The following is a 20,000-nucleotide window of genomic DNA, read 5'->3' as shown; positions in this document are numbered from 1 at the left end:
GTGTTACAGGTGTGGTAAAACTGATCATCTTGCATACGAAGCCAAGAAATGCCCTGCTACTGGTCAAACATGCCAGAATTGTAGAAAGATGGGTCATTTTGCAACTGCTTGTAGATTCCCTAAACAGTACACAAAGAAAATAAATACTACAGTTGATACTATTGGTCAAGAGAATAATGCAGAAAAATTTCATGATGATCAGGTTAGGTCAGAAACTGATATTGCGTTTCCCATTAATTCCGTCAACAAAGGTGCAAAGAAACATATCATGGTAGAAGTAATAATAAATGGTAAACCAATTTGATGCAAGTTGACACAGCAGCTGATGTATCAATCATGTCTGAGAAAACAGCTAAAAGCATTCTTATTTTGTTATTAGAAGGTACAAATAGAGTTTTGAAAGGTTATAATGGTTTGGATATTTAGGTAATATGTGCTTCGAATGTAGAAGTACCGTACAAGGAACAGAAATTAGCAGTAGTAAAAGGTAAAGGACAAACTTTGCTAGGTTTAGATTGGCTACAGTATTTGAAGTTAGATTGACCTAGTATTTTGAAGGTTACAGGTAGACAAGATGAACACAAAAAGGAAATGTCTGTGGATAATATATCAAAGTTTCAAGACGTATTTGCAGATAAAGTAGTTTAGGTATAGAGCGCAAAGGCACTTTTAGTTTTGAAACCTGACATTGCTCCTAGTTTCTGTGCTCCCAGACCAGTACCGTATGCATTGAAAAGTGCAGTTGAAACAGAAATCAGGAGACTAGAAAATGAAGGTTCCTGGTAAAAGGTTATATATTCAGATTAGGGTACTCCATTAGTACCTATTGTGAAATAAAATGGACAGGTTAGGTTATGTGGAGATTACAAAGTAACGTTGAATCCACAACTGCAAGTAGCTTAACATCCATTACCAAATCTGAAAGACATGTTTGCAACTATGTCAGGATGCAGTTTTTTTTTTCTAAGTTAGATTTAAGACAAGCATTTCCGCAGCTTCCATGGATGAATCTTCGCAAGAATCATGTAGAGTAAATACATCCTTAGGTTTGTTTAGACCGAAGAAATTACCTTATGGAGGTACAAGTAGTTCAGCTATATGGCAACAAACTGTGGATAAAATTTTTTCAGGAATGCAGAGTATTAATTTTTATAGATGATATTTTAATTGCTGGTAAAGACAAAAGAAAACATAGAGAAAGATTGTGAATAGTTCTGAAGGAGTTAAAGGAACATAATATTAGAGTAAATAAGAACAAATGCATTTTAGAAGTTGATTCAGTGGAATACTTAGGTTTTTTAATTAATGACAAAAGTATTCACATAACTAGAGAGAAGATTAGAGCTGTACAATCAAAACAAGTACCAGAAAATGTTAAGGAATTACAATCATTTTTAGGTTTAGTAACATTTTATGGGAATTTAATTCAGAATTTGTCTACAATTGCACATCCATTGTAAAATTTGTTGAATAAGGGTGTAGAATGGAAGTGGACAAAAGAGTGTCAGGAATCTTTTGAAAGAATCAAACAGGAAATAACATCACCTACATTCATAGTACATTATCAAATGGATTTACCAGTTAGATTAGTATGTAATGCTTCAAACATAGGTAATATCTCATGTAATGCCAGATGGAACAGAAAAACTATTGCATTCACTTCTAGAGTATTGAACCAGGCAGAAAGGAATTTATCTCAAATAGAAAAAAGAAGGTTCAGCATTAGTGTATGAGGTTAAAAAAATTCATATGTATCTTTATAGTAGGAGAGAGTTCACACTTGTTACAGATCATAAACCTTTATTAGCAATATTTGGTCCAAAAGCAAGTTTACCTATGTAGGTAGCTGCAAGACTACAACGTTGGGCAATTACGTTAGCCCCAACATCAAGATGAGTAATGCAGATGCTTTATCTAGATTACCAGTGTACAAAGCTCCAAAAGAGTATGATGACAGCATTCTGTTAATTTCTGTATACGATGTACCAATAACAGCCAAAGATGTAGCACATAGTACCAAGAGAGACCAAGTACTTAGTAAGGTTTTAGAGAGTTTAATGACAGGTAGGGACTTATTTGGAAAAGAGGAAAATTGTAAACCCTATGAGGATATATGGTATGAACTGAGTGTAACACAATGAATAGTGATGAGAGGTTCAAGGGTAGTTCTTCCTAATTCACTGAGGAATAAGGTTTTGTCTGAAATACATGCTGATCAACAAGGTATTGTAAGATCAAATTCAATTGCAAAGAACTTTTGTATGGTGGCCAGGTGTAGATAAAGATGTGGAATCATAAAAGGAATTGTATGAATTATGTTATGCAATAGAACAATCCACAATTTGCTAGAATGCACCCATGGGAGTTGACCAGGTATCCATGGCAAAGAGTGCATATAGATTTTGCTGGTCCTTTTTTAAATTGTTTGTTTTTGATAGTAGTAGATGCTTACAGTAAGTGGCCAGAAGTTATCCCTATGAAGACAACAAAGTCTTACGCCACAATAAAAGTTAATGCAAATTTTTTCTACACATGGTATTCCAAAACGAATTGTTACAGATAATGGTCCAAAATTTATCTCACAAGAGTTTAAAGAATTTTGTAACGTCAATGGTATAAAACATACATTTTCAGAAACATATCATCCCTCTACCATTGGAAAGGCTGAAAGATTTGCTCAAAGATTTAAACACAATATGAAGAGTAGAAAAGCAAATTCAGGGTAACATATTTTTGCAAGTATTAAAGTTTTTATTGTCTTATAGAACAATGTCGCACAGCACAACAGGCGTGAAACCGTCAAATTTGTTGATAGGGAGGAGGATAAGGTGTAAGTTAGATTTGTTGTATCCAAGTTTGTAAACTGATTTAGAAGATAAAGGGTATAAACAAGTTGAAAATTTACCAAAGTTTAGAATTTTTTTATATTTATCTGATGTCATGGTAAGATCGTACAACACTCCAGAAAAGTGAGTACCAGGAGAGATTGTAAGAGAGATAGGAAATTTACATTATGATGTTCAAGTGGGTGGGAATATTGTAAAACGTCATGTTCATCAATTGCAGCCATTAAACAGAAATACAGTAGAGCATGTGAATGTTAGAGATGGTAAACTTTCAGAAGTAGTTAGATCAAATGAGTCAAATATCAACCAAGATGCTCCAACATCGAATATAGATTCAGAACCAATTCATGTACCAGTACAAGATGAGGTTAGAATGCTTCCCAATAGGATCAATAAAGGAAAGCCCCCTAAGAGATTAGATTTATAAAGATTTTTACAATGTCAAGTTAAGGGGGAGGAGACTTTTATGTATTATTGTAATAATTTACTGTGTTACTTCAAGTGTTACGTGTATTGCGCAACATTGCATCATATTGCATGGATTGAAAATGTTCAGGAATGTATATAAGTGAAATCATGTGTTTTGATATTAGGATTCAAGCATTTATTAATTACCTCAAAGATGGGATGTGATTCTATTTACTTTTGTGTTGCAGTAGGATTTAAGTCTTTTGAGAGCGATGGTCTTTTGTTGGTTAGCAATGTTTTGGTTTGTCAGATTCTTTATGAGACGCTCCCCGCTCACAGTTGGGAGTTGGGTGTCACAGAGCAATGTAATCACAAGAAGTTCATTAAATGTATTTTTAAGAATACCAACGTATCATTAAACCCCACCGAGAAAAATCGGCGGCATCAAATTGGATCCCTTGGATAATTACTAATAATTCTTCACTCATTTCAGGTGAGTGAGTAATATGGGGAAATCATCGGACAACTGACGACCAATGCTAAACCATCCCACAGCATTTCTGCAATTAACTAGGAAATATGATATACTGTAATATGTAATATTGACGTCTGTCTTGATTTGTTATTTATCTTTCTATTTATTTATTAATCTGTTTTCCTTACTTTCCATGAAAATTTGTTTCAACCGAAAAATCATGGAATTTATCTCTGCATGATTTTTATGTATCAGTGTTGATTAACGTATTTTTTTTCAAAGCATTTTTACAGAATTTAAACTATAAATATTAAACATTAAAGAGTGTGCATATGGGTTTTCCACCTCATGTCATCTCACTTCTGAAAGCACTGTACAATCAACAGAAAGCAGCAGTGCGAACATCTTATGGCCTAACGGATTGGTTTAACATCGGACAAGGTGTCAGACAAGGATGCATTGTTTCTCCCCACCTCTTTAACATCTACTCGGAAACCATAATGAGAAATATGCTTGAAGGCTATGAAGGAGGCATAACTGTTGGAGGACAAAAGATCACTAATCTTAGATATGCCGACGATGTGGTTTTAATCGCTGGAAGTATGGAGGACCTCCAAACATCAGTATCAAAAAGTAAAAGCTGAGAGTGAAAAAGTGGGACTGTACCTAAATGCTAAGAAAACAAAAGTCATGAAGTGTCAAAAAGCCCCGTCTGATCAAGAAATCCTATTAGACGGAGTTGCCCTAGATAATGTCACTGAATTTACTTACCTTGGAGCAACTTTCACCAATAATGGAGACGACTCCCAAGAGATCAAAAGAAGAATTGGTATTACAAAGAATGCTACCATCGCACTAAACAATGATTGGAAAGACAGACATATCACTCTAAACACAAAAAAGCGGCTTCTCAAATCACTTGTTTTCCCCATCGCATCATACGGCTCAGAATGTTGGGTTTTAAAAGCTACAGATCGGAAAAGATTAGAAAGTTTTGAACTATGGTGTTACAGAAGAGTCCTTAGGATAAACTGGATTGAGAAAAAGACTAACTTGGAAGTTCTACAAAAGATCAATATCGGAAAAAGATTACTTGACATTTTGGATGAAAAAAAACTAACTTTTATTGGACACCAGGCTCGGAAACACAATACTCTGGAAAGAACGCTACTAATTGGATCAGTCTATGGTACAAGAACGAGAGGAAGGCCTAGAACTAGATTGAGTGACAATATCATGGAGATGTGCGGGCTAACGATGGTGGAGTTGGAATGGAAGGCTCAAGACCGGAATGAATGGAGAAGTTTCGTGCAGAGGGCCACGGCCGTTTGACATCGAACACTCTGTACTTGATGATGATATATATATATATATATATATATATATATATATATATATATATATATATATATATATATATATATATATATATATATATATATATATATATATATATATATATATATATGCATATATATATATATATATATATATATATATATATATGCATATATATATATATATATATATATATATATATATATATATATATATATATATATATATATATATATATATATATATATATATATATATATATATATATATATATAAACACAACACACACACAAACACACACACACATATATATATATATATATATATATATATATATATATATATATATATATATATATATATATATATATATATATATTGCTAAGGCCCAAGATGCTGCATCTAAAGACATAACGCAGATAAAGTAAATAAAAAATAGCAATGGTATAGTTCTAGCAGAAGAGAATAAAATTAAAAGAAGGTGGGAAACTTATTTGGATGGACTATTGAATGAGGAGAGCCCAAGAACAGTATTTGAAGATGGACTCCCAAACAAGGTAGTTACCATAGGAGTGACTAGAAGAGAAGTAGAATAAGCAGTAGAGAATATGAAAAATAGTAAAGCTGCAGGCCCGGATGATGTACCAGTAGAGGTATGGAAGAGTCTTGGAGAGGAAGGTATAGATATCTTCTGAGACCTGATGCAAATGATATTCAATCAGGAAAAGATGCCAGAGAAATGGAGAGGAAGCCTAATCATCCCCATCTATAAGGCAAATATAGACCTCTAGGAATATGGCAACTACAGAAACATAAAGTTGATAACCCATACTATGAAGATATGGGAGAAGATCATTAAGAAGAGACTCAAAGATGAAACAACAATTGGTGAGGAACAATTTGGATTCATGCCTGGAAGAGGGACTATAGATGCATTATTTGCTTTGAGGCAGATGATAGAAAAACTTCGGGAGAAACAAAAAGGATTACATATGATCTTTATTGACATGGAAAAGGCATACAATCGAATACCACATCAGGAGCTGTGGAGATGTATGAGAGAAAAGGGAGTCCTTGAGGAATACGTAAGAATCGCCCAAGATATATATGAGAGGGCAGAAGCAAATATTAAGAGGAGTATAGGCCTAACAGAAAGTTTCCCAGTAAATGTGGGACTACATCAAGGGTCTGCATTGAGCCCTTACTTATTTGGTCTGGTCATGGATGTAGCAACACAAAGTATTAAAGATCAGTCTCCTTTGTGTATGCTTTTTGCTGATGATGTTATACTGTGTAGTCCTAGGCGAGAGGTAGTAGAAGAGAAACTGGAGGAGTGGAGAAGAAAAATGGAAAATATGGAAAATAGGGGATTGAAGATCAGCAAGAAAAAGACAGAGTATTTTATATTGAAAAATGGTGAGAATTGGGAAGTTAGTTTACAAGGAGAGAGATTAAAAAAAGTTGAAAATTTCGAGTATATAGGATCAGCAGTTGCAGAGGATGGTGATCTGGAGACAGAAATAAAGCACAGAATACAAGCAGCATGGAAGAATTAGAAAAAAAAAAGTGTGGGGAGTACTGTGCGACAGGAAAATAGGGGTTAAGTAGAAAGGTAAAGTACACAGGACAGTTGGGAGACCGACAATGATGTATGTAGTAGAGACGTGGGCATTAAAGAAGATAGACGAGAAGAAGCTGGATGTGGCAGAGATGAGAATGTTGAGATAGACGTATGGGGGTGACAAGAAGAGATAAGATACGGAATGAGGTAATTAAGGGCACCACATGAGTTAGAGAACTATCAGATAAGATCCAAGAAAGCAGACTGAGGTGGTATGGTCATTTGATGAGAGGAGATGAACAGTATTTTGGGAGGAGAGTGATGGAAATGGAGGTACAGGTATCAAGAAGAAGAAGGAGACCAAAGCGAAGGTGGATGGACTGTTTCAAGGATAATCTTCGATCAAAGGGATTAACCGGTGATGAAGTGTGGGACAGAGGTAGATGTAGAATGCTGGCCAGTAACATCAAACCCACAAAAAAGTGGGAAAAGATGCATACAAAGAAGAAGAAGAGGTGTGACATTAAGAACATATATCATTCAGTTAGTAGTGAAGTCTTGGGACATACTGTTACAATGAGAAAGCCATGGAAATCGAATGATCCTTGAGATACTGTAAAAAGGAGACACAGACAAAAATTAAATTGTTGAGAGTTTTTGAAGAAGTAATGATAATTACTAGGTCGAGCATGCTAAGTATTCCAGTATTGACAGCGAGGTCCAAAAAAAAGCAGATGAGGCCGACAAAGTTATAAATTCAGGAAGAGGCTATGGTGTGAGTATTGCTCATAGAATTATTAATGAAATCTCAACTAGGCCAAAGAAGAAGCATATACCCATCAAAAAGAGATGGCTCTGTTAAAGCAACAAAAGGTGATGAAAGACAACGTTAGATGGAACATTTTGGTGAAGTTATGAATAGGACATATAAAGGGAATAATTTGTTTGATATACCTGAAGCTGATGAAGACCTTGAGGGGCCCATGAATGAATCTAGTGTGTTTGAAGTCGAAGCTATCCTAAAAAAACTAAAGAGATGGAAAGCCCTTGGATGCGATGAGATAACTGCCGAGATGATACTGGCCGAAAACGAAGTGACTCCCACACTACTTACAAAATTATGTGGCATGAAGACACAAAACCTGATGAATGGAAGTTAGCTAGAAAGGGATACCTGACTGATTGCAATAATTAGAGGCATAACACTTACGTCAGTTGTTATGAAAATATATAGTATGCTTATTATTGAGAGACTGGAGAGAAAGATTGATGGAGAGCTGTGATATGAACAAGCAGGATTTAGAAAAGGTAGAAGTTACACTGACCAAATTTGTTATTTTGAGATATATTGTACAACAATATGTAGAATATAGAAATCTCCTTTTGATGGTATTTGTGGACTATGAAAAAGCCTTTGATAGTGTGCACCGGCCAATTTTGTGGAGAATCCTGCGTTTATATGGAATTCCTTTTAAATATGAAAATTTCATTAAGTCTGTTCATGACCATAGCAAGTGTAAAGTTAATGTGAATGGCGTCTTATCAAGCGAGTTTCCAGTGAACAGCAGAGTACTCCAAGGGAATGTGTTGTCACCTATGTTGTTTATCTTCCTCATGGACTTTGTACTGTGTAAAACAGTCAGAGATGGTGGAGAAGGATTGGACTGGTTTGGATATAGGAATTTAGCAGACCTAGAGTATGCTGATGATGCTTTTCTTTCTTAGCAGAACACCACAGGATTTGCAATTCTTGCTTACCAGAATGCATGAGATGGGCTGAAGATAAATAGAAGAAAGACAGAGATTATGAGAACGGAATATGCAATGGAAGATGAAATATCATTGGAAGGAGAAAGATTTAATCAGGTAGAATCATTTGAGTAATTAAGAACAATAATCTCAAATACAGGGTCTTTAGAATTAGAATTTAGTGAAAGATTAAAAAAAGAAAATCAGACAATTACTAGGTTAAGTAAAATTTGGTAATCAAATCGCTTAACATTTCATATAAAAATCAGACTATATATCAGTTTATAGAGATCATTGTTACTTTATGGACATGAGTCATCGGATGACACTGAAGCAATCTCCAAGAGATTTAGCAGATTTGAAAATAAAGCCTTCAGAAGGATATTGGGAGTTAGATGACAGGACAGGATCAGAAATAAAACTATAAGAGAGATTCCTCAAGTTCCATATAGGGATGAGATTATGATGAGGGGTAGATGGAAATGGTTTGGGCATGCTCTTTGCACTCCCAAGAGATATTAGCCCACCAGACATTTAACTGGGCTCGACAAGGCACTAGAAAAATTGGAAGACCCAGGCCTACATGGGTTAGGACCATAAAGCGTGAAGTGGGAGATGATGAATGGAGAAGTATTGAATTAAAAGCTCAAGACAGAGACGACTGGTGAAAAATAAACGAGGCCCTTTGCGTCAATAGGCGTAGAAGGAAATGATGATGATGATGATTATTATTATTATTATCATTATTATTATTATCATTATTATTATTATTATCATTATTATTATTATTACCAAATTGAGTATTCCAGTATTAATAATAATAATAATAATAATAATAATAATAATAATAATAATAATGACAACAACAACAACAACAACAATAATAATAATAATAATAATAATAATAATAATAATAATAATAATAATATAGTGCTAAAATCACTGTTTAAGAATATAAAAGAATATTATATCACTAAGACCAGCATTTCCTTATAGAAGCTTTCTCTCTCTCTCTCTCTCTCTCTCTCTCTCTCTCTCTCTCTCTCTCTCTCTCTCTCTATATATATGGATGTGGTTTTCACGAAGCGAGAGAAGCCAGCTTTTTTTTTCTTCTATAAATTGATTTTTTATAACAGGAATATCATGAGACAAGAATGAAAAGGAATATTTTTTCTTTTTATGGCCATATAAAAAGATTTCCATCTTTTTTTTAAATTTAATTTTTCAAACTCTTTTTTGTCTCTGATGGACAGGAAAGACGTGAAGATTTAGGAGCTTGTGGTAAAAATTTGGCGAAAGGAATTTCATTAAAGTTTTGTTTTGTTTTATCGGATCTGTCTTTAGTTGTGAGAAAAGTAATATTTTTATTAAGTAGAATATTTTCTTATGTTATATGAAAAAGCAACCGTTTTATATTTCCATCTATTTATGATACCGGAATTTTCCCTCACATCCCTTTTTTAATACGAAATTTTGCCTTTTCATCCTCCTGTAATTCTTTAGTTTATTATAGTAAAACTTTGTTTGTATATTTCTGTAATTATATTTTTTTATCATACTTCTGTCTTTTTTTTTACATTATACATCTCCCTTTCATTGCACCTTTGATATATTAAGATTTATCCTTATGTTATCCGAGAATTCGTCCCTTGTATTATTCTGAATTATTTTTTTTTATTTATTTATTTTTTTTTTCAAACAATTGCGTCGTCATTGTAATAATTTTAGTCCTTTAATACGCTTATATATACCCTTTTATTTCAGTAACAGTAGACCTTATATTTTGCTAACATTTGTCCCTTTATTTTAGTAAGACTTGACATTTTACCATGCTAACATTTAAAATTTCAGTATGATAAACCTTGTCCTTTTTTCATGCTAACAATTACTCTTTCATTATAATAAATCTATCCCCTTTAACATGCTAACATGAAATGTTCTTCAGAAAAATGTTAACTAATATTGGTGATCATACCACAAATGAGGTATGTATCTAATAAAAAAAGAGAAGAATCTGAATCTCACTTAAGCAAAACAAAGGAAAATAATCTAAATATTGTGATAAGAGAGAGAGAGAGAGAGAGAGAGAGAGAGAGAGAGAGAGAGAGAGAGAGAGAGAGAGAGAGAGAGAGAGAGAGAGAGAGAGAGAGAGAGAGTGCTTTTCCATACATGTCGACCCGTAAGTTGACATTTGAATCCACCAGCTCACAATATCTGAATTCTGGTGTCCCTGACATGACAGGATGATCTGCAACAACCCAACCGCAAAGCATCCTATTAATTTAACCAGACGTATATACAAACAAGGTCGTGTTGCAGACTAGTTCCAATATACTTAGATTTTGTTGATAGTTTTGTGACATTGTGAGAGGAAATCTTGAATATCTTTGTTGATATTTTTTTTAAGATTAACATGTTGAATACAGTTTTTAAAATTTCAAAATAAAATACTTCTTGAAATTATGAATTAGATTTAAAGAACCAAAAGTGACTTAAACGCCAAGAAATTCTAACCAAAATTCGAAACTAACTATATTCACCGAAAAATGTGGGCAAAATCTCCGTCATCAAAAGCTGAGAGGGAGGAGAAGAAATAATTGAACTTTGAGTAAATAATAATTCTGGAAAAGTTCATTTAGTGATTCAGTATTGTGTTATGACTCGTGGCTTTGATATCAATATCTACTGTACCAACCATGTGTCACACGATCGTACATAGTAGCAACATTTAATTTTTTGCATATATTATGATTGTATCCTCGCTCTCCCCTCACTGATAGGGACCTGAAATTGCATGTCTGTTTTTCTCACCGTTAACTGGTAATCGGTGCGGTTGTTGGTTGAACATGAAAATTACTGTTATGTTCTTTATGCTGTCTTTGTCTGGAGTTTATTTGTATATAAACGGATGTTCTGTAATAAAATTAATCAATTGCTTTCATCCTGTCTTCTCAGTCATAGACTCTCTCGGCCTATCACATTGGTGACCCCGGAAGTCGACTCGGTCCTCCCGCCTTCCCCCACCCCGCCCCTCCATCATTGGTACTATGGCGGCGTCCCATTGAAACTTTCCTCGTTCGCCAGTGGAGAGGCGTTTGCTTGGTCTCAGCGCTCAGAAGTCCAGTTCAGCATCAAGGGCGTGACTCGCTCAACCACCAAAGCAGATTGTGTTCTCGCGGCGATATCCGAGGACACCTTCCCGGAAATATCCAACTGGCTTTGTGAACAAGAAGACACCCCAATATCGTATGACGTTCTCAAAACATACCTTCTCCAGCAGTACTCGCTGTCGCCACCCACCCGTATAGCAAAGCTTTTTAAGCTTTCTCAACAACCATTAGGGGACCAAAGGGCTTCGCTCGCACTAAGGGAAATGACCAGTATCGCTCGCCTGCAACATGACGCACACGTCTCTCCTCGTGAAGTGAATCTAATTTGGATACGCTTTTTACCCGAACCTCTACGCGCTGCCATACCCGATGTCGACAGTTTACCAATAAAGGACTTGATAACCAAAGCCGACACCCATATGGGTAGCCACCTCACGACCTTCAAGACCTCCATCAACGCCTCAGTGACGAGCAGGAGCGGCGACAAAGCAACCCATCACCCACCACTCGCTCGCACCCCAATCAACGACATCTACAACCACTTACTACCGCCCATCGGCGGCAGTTTTGATACAACCACTACAGATTCGGGGCAGCCGCAAAGAAATGTGCCAAGGATTGTCAGTCTTTTTACATGATGCAGGAACTGCCGTGCAATTTCTGGTACACACGATGTGGTCTGTCTACGTCTGCCGACGTGTGCCTGGTAGCTGCCAACGGATCTGCAATACTCACCTACGGTTACGAGAAACTCACATTATCGTTTGGGAAGGGTAAATTAAATTGGAAGTTTCTCGTTGCTGACGTCACATTGCCAATCCTCGACACGGATTTCCTCTCTCATTTCCACCCTCTGGTCGATGTCGCCCACCGACGATTGGTCAACGCAGACTCATAATTATCGACAGCTCTTCAACCCGGCCCCTCCAACCTCGCTCTCAACATCAGCGCACCCACGGGTGCACCCACCTCCTCACGTCGAATCCGGAAGTTTTCCGTCCAAAACTTTGCCAAACGCCCACGGCTCCTTCCAAGCACGGTATTTATCACCCTATTAAGACGACGGGACCCCCATTCTTTGCAAAGTTCAGACGTCTGGCACCGGAACGATTGGCGGCGGACAAACAGATGTTCTCCGAAATGGAGGAAATTGGCCTTTGCCATAAGGCGTCCAGCCCATGGTCGTCACCCTTACTCATCGTTCTGAAGAAAGACGGCTCCCTCTGTCCATGCGGAGATTACAGGTGCCTGAACATGCAAACAGAACCGGATCGTTACCCCTTCCCAAACGTCGCCGACGTGACCTCCTACCTACACATAGCGAAGGTTTTCTCCACGCTCTACCTCCTGAAGGGGTATTATCAGGTGCCTATGAACCCAGAAGACATACCCCAGACTGGCATCACCACTCCATTTGGTACATACACCTTCAATCACTCTTTTTTAGGCCTTTGTAATGCTGGGGCCACTTTTCAACGTCTCATGGATGGCAACTTAGGGGACCTCCCCTTTTGTGTATGTTATGTGGACGACATACTTGTGTTCTCTTCCTGAAAAGAGGAACACCACTGTCACCTGCGCATCGTACTTGACCGCCTGCAACAAAACGGCCTTGTAGTCCGGTACGACAAGTGTACCTTTGGCACTAACGAAGTATCGTTCTTAGGGCACGAGAAGGTAGCAGCCGTTCAGAACTTCCCCACGCTCTCGACCGTCAAAGCTCTGCCGGAATTCTTGGGCATTATCAACTATTATCACCGTTTTCTGCCAGCCATTGCCGCCACTCTTGCTCCCCTCGACGCTTCCCTCAAGGGCAAGCCAAAAGACCTGAAGGGGTCCCCTTCAAGAAGCCGCCTCCTGCAATGCAAAGAAGGCTCTATTAACTGCTGCAGCTCTCACTTTTCCTATCCCACATGCCTCTCTACTCCTTTCCACCGATGCCAGTAACGTCTCTATTGGTGCAGTACTCGAACAGGTGGTCAACATCTCGCCCCGTCCATTGGCATTTTTCATCAGAAAACTGTCTAAGGCAGAATCGGGTTATTCTACCTTCGATCGTGAATTGCTGACAGTGCACTTGGCTGTCCGTCACTTTCGCCTTTTCTAAGAAGGTACGCCCTTTCTCATTCGCACAGATCACATGCCTCTGGTGAACACCTTCACTTGACAGTCTGACGCCTGGTCCGCCCGTAAACGCCAACATCTCTCCGCCGTGGCTGAATACAATTGCACCCTTTAACACGTCCCTGGGAAAATGAATTCCGTTGTCGATGCCCTGTCAAGAAACATGTTGGCCACCGTTCAATTGGGATTGGATTACAATGCCTTGGCTGAAGTACAACGTCAGGATCCAGAGTATCAAGCATGTAGGGCATCCTGCACGTCCCTCCGTTGGGAAGACATCCCCCCTGATGACTCCAACACCACTCTCCTCTGTGACGTCAGTACAGGTAGACCGCGACCTTGGATTCCTGCTTCCATGTGCCGACAAGTGTTTGATTTCATTCATGGCCTTTCACATCCCTCGTGCCATTCTACTGCGCAGCTGCTGAAGCGAAGTTCATTAGGCATGGCATTTCTAAGTATGCTAAGGATTGGGTCTGCGCCTGTACTTCTTGCCAAACTTCCAAAGTACATTGACACACGAATTCAGTAGTGGACTACTTTCCTTAACCTCAGCGTCATTTCGCCTAAATTCACGTTGATGTTGTAGGCCCCCTACCCACATTACAAGGACATCGTTACCCATTTACCGTCATCGACCACTCCACTCGTTGGCCTAAAACCATTCCAATGGAAACTACAACGTCCGCCTCATGTACATCTGCCTTACTCTCAGGATGGATTGCAAGATTCTGTATCCCTGAGCATATTACTTTTGATAGGGGTACGACTTTCCCCTCTCAATTGTGGACATCATTAGCAAATCTCCTGGGCACCACCCTACATCAGACAACTGCCCACAAACCTGTTGTCAATGAAATGGTTGAACGTTTTCATCACACCCTAAAAGCAGCTTTGATGTCCTGCTGCAAGGATTCCAACTGGTTTACTCAGCTTCTTTGAGTCCCCCTGGGACTAAGGATCACTCGTAGAGATGCCCTTGACATATTGGCAGCTGAAATGGTGAATGGCGACCCATTGGTTGTCCCTGCTAAATTTTTTCCTTCAGCAACCTCCTCCGAAGATCTCCAGCTTATACATAGCGTCGTGGGAAAATTTCCTCAATGCCTCCAGACTTACAACCCAAGCGAAGCATCACATACCGACAGACTTGCACTCTGCAATGCATGTCTTCCTACGCAACGACAATAACAAGCCACCGCTAACGTCCCCTTACACAGGCCCTTTCCTTGTCATGCGACGCAGTCCGAACACATTCCTACTAAACATTCGTGGCAAAGAAGGCTGGGTCTCCATTGATCGTCTAAAAACTGGCTTATCTCCTGCCAGATGTACAGTTTGCTTCTATAGATCAGGGCGCCCTATTTAACATGTACAGTATGTAATATTTAGGGGGGGGGGAGCCATGTACCAACCGTGTGTTACACGATCTTACATAGTAGCGACATTTCATTTTTTGTATATATTATGCTTGTATCTTTGCTCTCCCCTCTCACTGATAAGTACCTGAAATATCATGTCTGTTTTTTCTCACCATTAACTGTTAACTGCTGCGGTTGTCGGTTGAACATGAAAACTCCTGTTTTGTTCTTTAGGCCCTTTTTGCCTGGAGTTTATGTATATATAAATGGATGTTCTGTATTAAAGTTACTCAGTTACTTTCATCCTGCCTTCTTAGTCACAGCCTCTCTTGGCCCTTCACACTACATGGGGGTTGTGGTGGCCTGTTAATAACGTCCATACCTGGTGATTGCCAGAATGGTGTTCGAGATCCTTCTCAGACTTTATATTTCCTTTGGTTGCTTCAACCTCACCATCCTTATGATTTAAGGATTGGGGATGTGTGAGTACCAACAGGATCACATGCTGAGTCAGCAGCAGCCATTGTGTGGCCCTCCCTGGTCCTACCTTGGGTAGATAGGGGGCTTGGGAGCCTCTCATTTATATATATATATATATATATATATATATATATATATATATATATATATATATATATATATATACACACAATAAATTCTAAAAGATGAAGTAGAGAAATATCAAATATAAATAGAATCGTATGTAGCCTTCCTTAAAACAATATATCTTATGGAAATGCTAGTTAATTGTAGAATGAAAGGGACAATGATTTTTTCGTGAACTTTATCATATTTGAAGCAATTATAATACCAGGAGAGAGAGAGAGAGAGAGAGAGAGAGAGAGAGAGAGAGAGAGAGAGAGAGAGAGAGAGAGAGAGATTGAGGTTGTCTATAGTTCGACGTTTGTTTTTTGAGCCTGGATCCAGAAAAGATGTTGCCCTCAAAGAATCAAAAGACTTGTGAAATACGCAGATATTCATTAAATCTGTCGTCGTACAAACGAGACTGGCAACATTAATTTTAAAATTAATTTATTTTCCCTTCACTGTTTATTAAAATCGTGACTCCAGACACTATAATCTATTGTTCAGTTTAAAGTAAATTTTCAATTGGAAGTAATTTCCTACTCAACACCATCGTCATGTTTGAAAGGATGACTATCTTTGACTGCTGGGACTAGTGAGGAGGCAAACGAAGTGTGGCGGTTCCGGTATGGCCACCCCCCATTTTGTCGCGGGACGCTGCCCACATAATGCCGCTACCTCGACGCTCATCGTGCTTGGTTTGGCTGAGCCCTCACTCTGTAATTGGTGGTTACGATTCGTAAACGAGAAAACAGTTTTTCATCTCTCTGATATTGCACTGCTTGTCTTATAAATTTGAGATTTCTGAACTTAAAAAAAAAATGTTTCATAGCCTAATATATCTTTCAGAAAATATTTTCTGAGTAAACTAATTATCTTTGTATCTCATTTTAGTATAATTGACATTATAAAATTACGTAATATCGTCATTTGATTTTCATATATGATATGAATTAATTTAGTTCACAATCGGAATTTGGGTAAAAAAAAAGAGAAATCCAAAAAAATGTAAATGTATCAATTTATTTATTAGATTTTTTTCCAGTAAAAGATAATCCTGTACAGCATATGAGCAAGTAGGTGTTGCATTCATTATCTAACCCAGTAGGTATTACGTGCTTTATTTAATACTTTATGTGTTGTGTGATTTATTGAATTCTGTAGGTTTTGCATGTTTTATCCTTTCCTGTATCTGTTTCATCTTTTATTTAATCCTGTATGTGTAGTGTGTTTCATTTACTGCTGTAGGTTGGTATGCTTCATCTAATTCTGTTTGTAAAGCATGCTCTAGTTAAATTAGTAGGTGTTGTGTGTTTGTTCTAGTCCCATATGTGTTGTTTGCTTTATTATTCTTAGTAGGTGTTGTGTGCTTTATTCAATCCTATGGGGGTTGCATGTTTTATTTAATGGTGTCGGTGTTGCAAGGTTTATTCAATTAAGTAGGTGTTGCGAGTTCTGTTCAATTCGATAGTTGGTGCCTGCCTTATATAATCTAGTAGGTATTTAGGGCTTTATTTAATCCAGTAAGTGTTGCGTTTTTTATTTAATCCTTTAAGTGTTGTATGCTTTATTTAATCCAGTAGGTGTTGTGATTTATTTAATCATGTAGTTATTGCTTGCTTCATCTAATTCTGTATGTGTTGCACATGATATTTAATCCAGTCGGTACTGTGTGCTTTATTTAATTCTATTGGTGTTGCATTCTATACTCTTAATCTTGCTTGTGTGGTATGTTTTATTTAAGCCAGTAGGTTTTGCGTGCTTTATCTAATTCCATAGGTGTTTCAGGGTTTATTCAATCCAATAAGTTTTGTGTGATTTATTTAATCCTAGATGTGTTACGTGCCTTACTATTTCAGTAAGTGCTGCATGCTTCATCTAATCCAGTAGGTGTTCTGTGCTTTATTTATTCCAGCAGGTGTGGTCTGCTTTATTTAATCCTGTAGGCGTTTTGTGTTTTATTTTATACAATAAGTGCTGCTTGCATTATCTACTCCAGTAGTTGTTCTGTGCTTTCTTTAATCCAGGAGCTGTTGCATGCTTTATTTAATCATCTATATATTTCATGCTTTATTTATTCTAGTACATGTTGTGTGCTTTATCTAATCCATTAAGTATTGCGTCCCTTATGTAACCCAGTAGGCGTTGCTTGCTTTATTTCATATTGTAAGTCTTATTTGTTTTATGTAATCCAGTGGTTGCTGTGTTCTTTATTTAATTGAGTAGATGTTGCATGCTTTATTCAATCCAGTAAGTTTTATGTAACTTATTTCATCCGATACGTTCTGCATGCTTCATCTATTCCACGTATTCTTGCATTCTTTCTTTAATGTTACGTGGTTTATTTATTCTAGTAGAGGTTAAGTGTTTTTTTTTTATTTGATTAAGAGTTGCATGCCTTATTCAATCCAGTAAGTGTTGCATGCTTTATTTAATCCCAAAGGTGTTGCATGCATTATTTAACCCAGTAGGTGTTGCATGCTTTATTAATTCTATAGGCATCCCATTCTATATTTAATTGTTTAGGTGTTGCATTCTTTATTTTATCTGGTATATGTTGCATGATTTATTTAATGTAGTAGGTGTTGCATGCAATATTTAATCAAGTAGGCATTGGGTTCTTCAATTAATTAGCTTTTTCTTGCTTTATTTATTCTTGTAGTTGTTGTATGCTTTATTTGTTCCTCTAAGTGTAAAATGCTTTATTAAATCAGTTACTTTGGTTTGCTTTATTTAATCCTCTTGGTTTGGCTTGCTTCATTTAATCCAGTAGTAGTTGCAAGCTTTTTTAATGCATTAGTTGTTGCATGCTTTATTTAATCCAGTAGTTGTGGTGTGCTTTATATACTACAGAAGGAGTTCCATCCTTTATTAGATCCAGGAGGTATTTCGTGCTTTACCAAATCCTGTGGATGTTGCTATATTTAATACAGTAGGTGTTGCATGGTTTATTTAATCCAGTAGGTGTTACACGCTTTATTCAATTATCTAGGTATTGCATGCATTATCTAATCCGTCATAAATTGCTTGCTTTATTCAATTTAGTAGCTGTTGTATTCTTTGTTTAATCAAGTAGGTGATGCATTCTTTATCTATTACTGTAGGTTTTTGGGCTTTATTTATTCTTGTAGGTATCACATTTTCCTTAATCCAGTAGGTGTTGCATGATATTTTTTAATCAGTAGGTGTTGCAAGTATTATATAATCCAGTAAGTGTGGTGTGTTTTATTATATTAGGAGTTACGTGCTTTATTTAATCCACTATGTAATTTGTGCTTTATTTAACCCAGTGGGTGTTGCAATGCTTTATTCAATCTATTAGGTGCTGCATGCTTTCTTTAATCCAGTAGGTGTTGCGTGCTTTATCTGTTGAATTAGGTGTTGCATGCTTTATTCAATTCAGTAGGCGTTGCATGCTTTATTCAATCCAGTAGGTGTTGCATGCTTCATTTAATCTAGTAAGTGGTGCGTTCCATATTCATTCCAATAGGAGTTTTATGCTTTATCTAATCCAGTATGTTTCGAGTTCTTTATTTCATTCAGTAAGTGATTAGTGCGTTATTAATCCAGAAGGTATTGCATGCTTTATTCGATCCAGTAGGTGTTACATACTTTATTTAATCCTTTAGGTGTTGTGTGCTTTATTTATTCCTTTCTGTGTTGCAAGTTTCATCTTATCTAGTATGTATTGCATGTTTTTATATTATCATGTATGTGTTTAGGGCTTTTTCTAATGTAGTCGGTGTGGCATGCTTTATGTAATGTTGTATGTATTGCATGCTTCATTTTACCCAGTATTTGTTGTGCAATTTATTTATTATTATAAATGTTGCATGGTTTATGTAATCCAGTAGGTGTTGTTTGCTTTTTATAATCTTAGAGGCGTTACATGCTTTATATACTGCTTTAGATTTTGCATGCTTTATCTAATCATATAAGTGTTGCATAATTCATTTAATCTAGGATGTGTTGCACTTTTTATTTATTCCAGTAGTGGGTGTGTGCTTCAAGTAATCCTCGGGTGTTGGATTCTTTATCTAATCCTGTATATGTTGCATTCTTTTTTTTTTAATCCAGTAGGTCTTGCATGCTTTATTTAATCCTGTAGGCATTGCATGCTTTATTTAACCCGGTTCGTGAAGTGGGCTTTACTCTATCCTGTAGGTGTTTCATGTTTTATCTAATCCTGTATGTGTTCCATGTTTTATGTAATCCTATGTGTTGCACGTTTTATTTAATCCAGAAGAGGCTATTTGGTTTATTTAATCCCCTAGGTGTTATATGCTTTATTTAATCTTGTATGTGATGTACGCTTTTTTTATTCTATTTGGTGATGCATACTTTATAAAATTTTGTAAGTGTTGCATGCTTCATTTAATCGCGTAGGTGTTGTTTGCTTTATCTAATCCTATATGTGTACATGCTTTATATAATCTTTTAGGT

This window comes from Palaemon carinicauda, chromosome 29, assembly GCF_036898095.1.
Source record: "Palaemon carinicauda isolate YSFRI2023 chromosome 29, ASM3689809v2, whole genome shotgun sequence".
NCBI classification, from domain to species: Eukaryota; Metazoa; Arthropoda; class Malacostraca; order Decapoda; family Palaemonidae; genus Palaemon; species Palaemon carinicauda.
The sequence above is the reverse complement of the archived record's forward strand: the minus strand, read 5'-3'. Positions refer to the sequence as shown.